This window comes from Chrysochloris asiatica, unplaced genomic scaffold (assembly GCF_000296735.1).
Source record: "Chrysochloris asiatica unplaced genomic scaffold, ChrAsi1.0 scaffold00209, whole genome shotgun sequence".
NCBI classification, from domain to species: Eukaryota; Metazoa; Chordata; class Mammalia; order Afrosoricida; family Chrysochloridae; genus Chrysochloris; species Chrysochloris asiatica.
The window spans coordinates 3,060,115-3,069,381 of record NW_006408727.1 but is presented as its reverse complement, the minus strand read 5'-3'; the positions used below and the strand labels follow the sequence as shown (position 1 = coordinate 3,069,381).

At 38.5% G+C, this 9,267-nt stretch overlaps 1 non-coding gene across 1 annotated transcript; it reads right to left on the bottom strand.

The window, feature by feature from the left end:
* Window positions 1-8,496: 8,496 nt before the first annotated feature.
* TRNAE-CUC lies at window positions 8,497-8,569 on the bottom strand. The gene has a single exon. It is a non-coding gene; the product is annotated as a tRNA-Glu (tRNA).
* Between the last annotated feature and the right edge of the window lie 698 nt (window positions 8,570-9,267).

The window sequence follows — 9,267 nt, the reverse complement described above, 5'->3', positions numbered from 1 at the left end:
CGCTATGAGTCGGAACCAACTCCAGGGTACATAACAACAACAACAATGGTTAGGTTAAGCCCTCCAGATAATCTCCATATCTTAAAGTTAACTGATTTGAGATTTTGTTTTTGCAAAGTTCCTTCACAGAGACACCAATAAATATTGTTTATTTTAAAGTGCCCGAATGGGACTGTGGGCTAGGCCTTGGACTACTAACCACAAGGTCAGCAGTTCAAACCTCCCAGCTGCTCCTTAGAAGAAAGATGAAGCTGTCTGTTCCCCAAAAGTTTTATAGCCTCAGAAACCTACGTAGGGTCTCTATGAGTCAGAATCAGTGTTTATTTTTAATAATTTTAGCCTGTTCTGAAACAATCCATTGGGACAATTGAATATAGCAAAAAATAAAAGAAAAGGAAAAAAAAATAAATCCACTGCCATCGAGTTGATTCCGACTCATAATGACCTGTTGTAGGGTTTCTGAGGCTGTAAATGTTCACAGGATCAGGAAGTCTCATATTTTCCCCATGAAATAATAGTAAATGTATATAAATGTATTATGGAGTCCTGGTGAAGCACTAGATTGCTAGCCACCAGGTCGGCAGTTCAAACCCACCAGCCACTCTCCAGAAACCCTGCGACTCAGAACTGACTGAAGGACACACAACAACAACAACAATATATATATATTTGCATGATTAGATATGTAATAACTGTATGGTGGTGGTTGGTGGTTATGTGCCAGTGGAGTTGGTTCCGACTCATAGCAACCCTGTACGGGGTTTCCGAGGCTGTAAATCTTCACGGGAGCAGAAAGCCTCCTCTTTCTCCCACAGAACAGCTGGTAGTTTTGAACTGCTGACCTTGAGGTTAGCAACCCAATAACTGTATATACATGTTTATATTTGTATGTATGGTTTTGTGTTTGTATAAATTTAGAAGTATTAATGTTGCATGACATTAAGTATTCTCCTCTAGGAACAAGTTATGATATTTTAATTCACATATAGATTCTGTATGATTTTTTACATGAATTATTTCAGTTTGTTTTCTTCTGTAGATGGATTCTATTTCCATTTTGATTTTAAACTGATTGTAGTAGAGAAGGACATCATAAAGTAGAAGGCGTGCCCAAACCTGGAAGACCTTCGATGAGATGGATATGGCGTAGTGGCAGCCACAATGGGCTTAAGCATAGCAACAATCCTAAGGATGACAGAAAACTAGCAAGTATTTCATTCTGTCAGACCTAGGGATCAACCCAACAGCAGCTAACAGAAATCACATACTAATACAGAGCAAAGGTGTTTATTTTTAAATATTTATCTTATGTTTATATCTTTCAGGTAATTTTCTTACCAAATTGAATGATTGAATCTTCTCATATAAAGATAGTTTGGCTTGTCTTTCCTAGTACTTTTAATTACTTTATAATTGTTCATTTTATTACAGAAATAGGACTCTTTTAAACAGTGTTCAGAAAGATGGTGACTACAAACATCCCTGTCTAATTCATGATTTTAATGGAATTAGATTCAGCACTTCGACATTTAGAATGTAGTTTGCTATTGTTTTTAGTAAGAAGTCTTTATTTCATTTTATGGCATCCTTTTCGTATTTGTTTAATGTTCAATTTTTGTGTTAGGAATATCTACTCAGTTTTATCAAATGACCTGTTGGTATACATGTTTATAGCATATGGTTTTCCTATTTTTAATGTATTGATTCAATTCATTGGAGTCCTGGTGTGGTGCTGTGGGCTAATGCGCCAAACTGCAAAGCCGTTTGAACTGCAAGGTCGGGGGTTCAAGCTCACCAGCTGCTCCTTGGAAACCCTATACAGGGTCACTATGGGTTGGTATTGACTCAATGGCACACAACAACAACATTCAATAAATTATGTTAATAACTTTTGTGATGTTTAGTTATTTTCATTTATCTAGAGTAAACTTTTGGTCATAGCACATTAGTCTTTTGACACCAAATTTGGTTTAATTTGCTAAATTTTATTGAATTTTTGCATCAATATTCTTAAGTGGAGTTGGTGTACATTTTTCTTGTGACAGTTATAATAAACATGTCTCCATGTATACATGCCTAGTATATGTAGATAGTTTTGTTGTTTTTAAATGATTTCTTACAATGAAAACTTAAAAAAAAGGATTATGAATTAATTGCCTTACCATGAAATAGTATTGTGAACTAGATATATACAAGGGGCTTCAAAACATTCATGGGAAAATGGAATGGAAATCTAATAGACTTTTTACCAGAATCATTTGAAGTCCCCTTGTGTAGTATTTGGATTTTATTAATTCCATGCCTGATCGCTCACTTTCAATGTTACTATTTATTAGGAATTTTGGTCTTGTAGGTCTGTGGTGATATTAATAAACACTGAAATCTAAACAAAATGCTGATATTAATGATTAAATGGCTCTGCATTTCTGGGTAATGTTGGGCTTGGAGTTGCCAAGCTCAACGAGTTAATTTTTAATGGTGTTTTTCCAGCACGAATGAACAAGTTTATTGTAATCCAAATTTTCATGTAATAGTAGTTTCCTTTCAAACTAACAATGGAGTTTGGAATGAAGAATTTAATAAAACTAGGCAAATTACTTGGAGTATTTAAAAAAAAAAAAATTAATGTCCTTTCTACTTTTAAAAACAATAGCTTGCTCAGGAGAGTAGACTATCTCTATCTAAATTACTCTTCCTGGTTCTAAACAATCATAATTGAAGTTTAAGCACCTAGTTCTTTGTTTGGTGTTACAGCAAACAGAAATATTCTGCTAGTTCTCAAGGCTGTATCTCTGTCAGTGGCAGAATATTTAGGTCAAATAAAACATGGGAGCATTTAGTCTTATTAGCGTGAAACCATTACAAACTAGGTCTTTTTAGGAGTAGGCTCAATTTGATAATTACGGTGGATGTTCATGATAATCCCTGAACATTCTTTATACTACAATGTTCATTAGAACTTTTGTCTTAACTAGATTGCCAGACTCAACTATGGGAATAAGTGAGAAAGGTTACTACTGTCCTGTATTAATTGGCTGTCTCGTGGTCTCTCCATTTAAATCAGGGGTAGGGCCTGTGAAATCATTTGGTGTGGCCCTGCCAAGGCAACCACAGTTCCAGCCATGTTAATATAATAGACTAATTTTTAAATTACTAATTTTGTATGGTTCACTAATGGTATTTTAAATATTCAAATGGTCCTTGGGAGAAAACAGGTATCCTCACTCCCCCACCCCCCGATTTAAATAAAGAACTAAATTCTTAAATCTGAGTGTGATCAGGAAGCTGAGCATGAGTTAGGATTTGAGAAATTAAGCATAGATGATTAACTGGGTAGAATTATTAGTATCAATAGTATATGTGCAAACTCTCAGTATTTATGAATAAATATTGCAGTTAAGAGGACATTTTACAAAGCATCAACATAGTTCACCTTTACTTGACATATACGAATGTACGTAAAACTCATATAATCCTTTGCACAAGATTAATTGGTAAATGGAATTGCCAGGAATAGCAATTCCATACCTGGCTCCAGTCAGCAGTTAGTCACTGGTACACTGATGTTTGAGGTGGTTCTAGGTTTGAATTCTTGCCTTCCATGTAGAGATCTGAGTTTGATTCCTGGCCATTGTACCTTGTGTATTCATCACTCATCTGCCAAGGTGTCAGACTCTGGTGGCTTCATGTTGTTATGATGCTGGGCAGGTTTCAGCCAAGCTTCCAGGCTACGACAAAGTAGGAAGAAAAGACCTGAATATATACTATCCAAACTCAGCTAATGAACACCCTGTGAATCCCGATAGAACATTAACTACCGATCTGCAGCTGATGATAGGGATGGTGCAGAGCCATAGCCTGTTTCAGTCTGTTGTGGATGAGGTCATATGAGTTAGAGTAGTGACTGAAAAGCAAATCACAACAACAGCACATTGTTTATTGGTCTGTCTTATATCCACCAGGAGAGAAAGCAGATTGTTTTTCTAAAATAGTTCTGTAGGCCTGAAGAAGCAAGTATCTTCATTAAGAAAGTCAGAGCAATGCAATCTTGAGATAAAAGTGATTACCTTTGTTTCTTATTGTAAAAATGTGTCTGGTTTCCTTTGACTTCACGAGGGGGTCAGAGAATCAAACTCAAAATCAGCCCAAGGCTAATTCCTATGAAGTGAAAGTTAGACATGCCTCCACCTTACAACCTTCTTTGCCTTATTCTAACACCAACCATCCATCCCACAGCACTCTCTGCTTTACATCTGGGTTCAGTAATCCATTGCAGTGACCACACAGAACTCAGAACAATACTCACAGTTATGGATTTATTAGGGAAGTGAACAGGGTGAACAGATTCAGGACCAGAAACAACTCAGGATGCAGCCGTTCTCCAGTCAGTAATGAATGCTCTTCTCTACCCAACTGCATACACGCCTGGCTCTTATAATCAGGCCTTGAGCCATGGGGTCCCTTGGCCTCTGCCCTGCTCGGGCAAATGTTACACAGTGCTTTTAGCCTAGCTGTAAATGCACAATAGGGACATTCTGCGGGGCAGTTTTCTGCCTGTAGGTGCTCAGCTTTACTCAGTCCATGGCCCTAGAAGCCTGAAGGTGCACTCTGTCTCTACATTGCTACGTCCTCTACCATGGCAACTTTTCTAAGTAGGAATCGCATGCTCTAAGATGGCCCCTTTTAAATTTAGTGGTATAGAAAAACTAACCAATCCCAGTGTTAGAATCCTGTATACTGTATTTGCTTGGTCCCACCCAAACATTTGGTAGGAATTGAGAAGGCTTTGGATAGAGAAGTCACTGTGTGGTAACCAAATCATGCTCAAAAATTCTGCGGTGCTGTGGGACTGAAAGGTTGGTTTGAACCTCAGGGTCAGTGGCTCAAACTCACCCGCCACTCTTTGGAAGCCCTACACAGGGTCACTATGTGTGGGAACCAATTCAGTGACATGTAACAACAACAACAACAAGGCAGAAAATGCTTTATAGTGTCTGCAATGTGGGCCCTTCTCAATCTTGCTACTTCCAAGTCAGGCTAAACTAGTCTAGAGAATGAGTAGGGGTTGGTATCATAAGTGGTTGACAACCATCCAAAAGGTATAGGGTGTGGGCTATGATTTGCAACCTCTCTGATAAATCATCTTAATGCACTCATTAAAGTGCACATTCATGGGCCCTAATCTAGATCCTCTTAATCAGGCCTAAGGGAAGCATCTGGGAGAGTGTGAAGAACAGGGTCCCCTCGGTGATTCTTATCAGAGAAGCTTGGAAAACACCGGAATAGTGGCATGCAACATGTTCAGGAAGAGAGTTGAAATGAGTGCTTGGGAGAATAGTTGAGGATGAGATAAGGTAGTGTGATGGGTTGTTATGTCATACCTGTCTTTTGTGTTTCTTTGGTTTTCTATTTATATTTTACCTATATAGTATCGGTTCATCTTTAGGACTACCAGTCCTTTTACTTAGAGTTAGGTGAGTTTATGTAATTTGAATACAAAATTTGAATTTCAGTGTAATGTATAGGATTCCCAGCCTACACTTTTGTGTGACTGGAGAAACAGCCAATGAAGAGAGTGGGGAATGAAACTGGCATTGTTGGTCTACAGCTTGCCTCATGACTCTTAATGTTGTCTCAATTTGTTCATTAGCAAGTTGAGGCTCAGAGATTAATTACATAGGTCACATAGTGAATAAGTGGCTCAGCTGCTATTCAAGCATCTGCCTATATACTATTAGGAATGTGATTAGTCAAAAAATGATTAGCAGAGTGCTCGTGCACAGAATGAAAATGAGTCGATTAGAAATTTTAGGATTAGAGTGAAAGACTGTGATGAAAATCTAGTATTTATTACCATGTGAAAGTACCAGGGGACTTAAAAAGGTCATGGAAAAATGGAATTAAAAGAAAATGAAAGATTTCCATGAACTTTTTGAAGCCCCTTGTATGTGCCTGGTGATCTGTTTTATTTATTTATTTATATATTTTAAGAGATGCTATATATATCAATGTATTATGTGATACCACTCTCAGGCCAACCAAATAGAATTTTGCTTAAGGACTAAATAACTTTTAAGCTTTAAGATATTAACGATTCTTGATGGTATTTCATGAGATATGACTTATGATTAACTTTACTTTCATACTTTAAGGAAAATTTTTCTAAAAAAATGTTTAGGAAGCATCTCTAAGTATTAACATGGAGTCCTGGTGTGGCACTGTAGGATAAGCAGTAGACCACAAGGTTGGTTTGAACTGCAAGGTTGGCAGTTGAAATTCACCAGCTGCTCCTTGGAAACTCTATACAGGGTCGCTATGAGTTGGAACCGACTCAACAGCACTTAACAACAACAAAAAAGTATTAACATACTCTGGGAAGCACTGGTGGCACAGTGGCTAAGTACTCACCTGCTAACAAAATAGTCAGAAGTTCAAACTTACCAGCTACTCCAAGGTAGAAAGATTGACAACCTTCCATGAGTGTGGATTGCTGCTTCCATGAGTGTGGATTGTGGATCCAAGCAAAATGAAGTCTTTGACAACTTCAATCTTTTCTCCATTTATTGTGACATTATTTATTGGTCCAGTTGTAAGGAATTTTTTTTTTCTTTGCATTAAGGGACAATCTATATGAAGGTTTGTACAATCTTTGATCTTCATCAGTAAGTATTTTATGTGCTTTTCTCCTCCATTGTGCAAGTTGTTCATTATTCATCAGGTTATTCATATAACAGGTTGTTAATAAGTCTTCCTCCAGCCCTGATGCCACCTTCTTCCTGATATAATCCACCTTCTCAGATTATTTGCTCAGCACACAGATTGTATAAATTTGGTGGAAAGATATAACCCTGGTACACCCCTTTCCTGATTTAAACCAGTATCCCTTGTTCTCTTCTAATAACTGCCTCTTCGTCTATGTACAGGTTCCTCATGAGCACAATGAAGTACTTTTTTTGCAATGTTGTCCATAGTTTTCTATGATCCACGTAGTCAAATGCCTTTGCATAGTCAAAAAGCACGAGTAGACATCTTACAGCGATTCTCTGCTTTCAACCAAGATCCATGTAATGTCACCAGTAACATCTCTTAGTTCCATGTCCTCTTCTGAATCTGGCTTGAATTTCATCTCCTGGTGGATGTACTGCTCTTGAATTAACCACTTTTGAATGATCTTCAGCAAAATTTTACTGGCATGTGATATGATTGCTATTGTTTGATGATTTCCACATTCTCTTGGGTCACCTTTCTTTGTAATGAGCACAAATATCTCTTCCAGTCAGCTGACCATATTTGTTGGCATAGATGAGTGAATGCTGAATCAGTTTTTTGAAACATTTCAATTTGTATTCTGTGAATTCCTGGAACCTTGTTTGTTTTTGTTTTTGTTTTTTTTTCCAGTGCCTTCAGTGCAACTTGAACTTCTTTCTTCAGTGCCATTGGTTTTTGATATGCTACCTCTTGAAATGGTTGAGCATTGACCAAATCTTTTTATTACAGCTGTATATATTTCTTCCATCTTCTTTTGATGCTTCCTGCATCATTCAATATTTTCCTCATTATTGTTGTTGTTGTTGAGTGCCATTGAGTCAGTTCCAATTCATAGCGACCTGTATAGGGTTTCTGAGGAGCAGCTGGTGAACTTGAACTGCTGGCCTTGAGATTCAAAGTGACTTTGCAGTCCAGCGCATTTACCCACAGCACCACAACGGGAGTCCATTTTTCCCCATAGAACCCTTCAGTATTGCTAGTTGAAAGTAGCTCTGGTAGCATAGTGGTTACGAGTCAGGCTGCGATTCGAAACTACCAGCTGTCTCGCCGGAGAAAGATGAGGCCTTCTGCTCCCATAAAGATTTACAGTCTCGGAAACCCTGTACAGGGTCACTATGAGTCGGAACCGACTCCGTGGCACATAACAACAACAACAATTGCTAGATGAAGCTTGAATTTTTTTTCTTCAGTTCTTTCAGCTTCAGAAATGCTGGTGTGTTCTTCCCTTTGTTTTCTAACTCCAGGTTTTGCACATTTTATTATAGCACTCTACTTTGTCTTCTGGAGCTGCCCTCTGAAATTTTTTGTTCATCTCCTTTACCCATCTCATCTCTTCCAGTCGCTTTAGCTTCTCTACACTGGAGAGCCAGTTTCAGAGGCTCTCCTGACATCCATTTTGGTCTTTTCTTTCTTTCGTGTCTTTGACATTTTGCTTTCTTTCTGTATGACCGATCTTCTTGATGTCATACCACAACTCTTCTGGTCTTCAGTCATTGGTGTTTAATGTATCGAATCTGTTCTTGAAATGACCTAAAAATTTAGGTGGGATATATTCAAGGTCAAGTTTAGGCTCTCGTGGATTTGTTGCTTGTTCTGACTCATTGTGACCCTGCATAGTGTTTCTGAGGAGCAGTTGGTGAGTTTGAACTGCTAATTTTGTGGCTCAAACTGACCTTGTGGTCCAGTGCTAATCTTACAGTGCCATACCAGGACTCCAGGGAGAAAAGCTTCCCTGACTGGGGTTCGAACCCTGGGCCACAGCAGTGAGAGTGCCAAATCCTAGCCACTAGACCATCAGGGAGCATCAGTCCACCCTTCCTGCCTGAGACACTTGCACTCAGCATATTAGATATATTTCTCACTGGATGGCAGTCAACAGAATTTGAAAGTTACTAAACTAGGGTAGTTCCTTGCTCATTCATATTCAATGTAAATGGATTTACATTCTGAGCTAGAGATTTGTGCTTTTTTTCACTGCATGTTAATTACCTCCAACCTTGATCTTTTTTGTCTGAGTCCCTTGAAAAAAAACACTTCCATGTCTTGCTTAAGTTCTTTCACACAGATCATGTTTTCAGGAAAAGGTAGCAGTACTGAAGGGAAGGAGTTATTACGAGATGACAAGCTTCTTGTCCTTATGGTATAGGAGAGAGAGAGACTTCCCAGGCTGATGGACAATGTGGAGGGGGCCAGTGAGCCTGTCCAGTTCTGCCATAACTAAAATTCCTTGAGAATGAAAAGGGAGAAGAGAGAAAGCAGTTTTAGAGTAAAATGTCCATTTTGGAACTGCTGAGTGCAAACTGTTAATGCAATTGGCTACTAACGCACTTGGCTGTTGAAGTCCACCCATCGGTGTCTCTTACGAAACTCCTGGTGATCTACTTCCCCCAAAAAGTCATTGAAAACTGTATGGGAATTCCATGAGTTGGGGGTCAATGGTACAGCAACTGATTTTTAATGTTTGTTTAGGGACAATGCAAAGCTGCAAAGCAGTGCAGA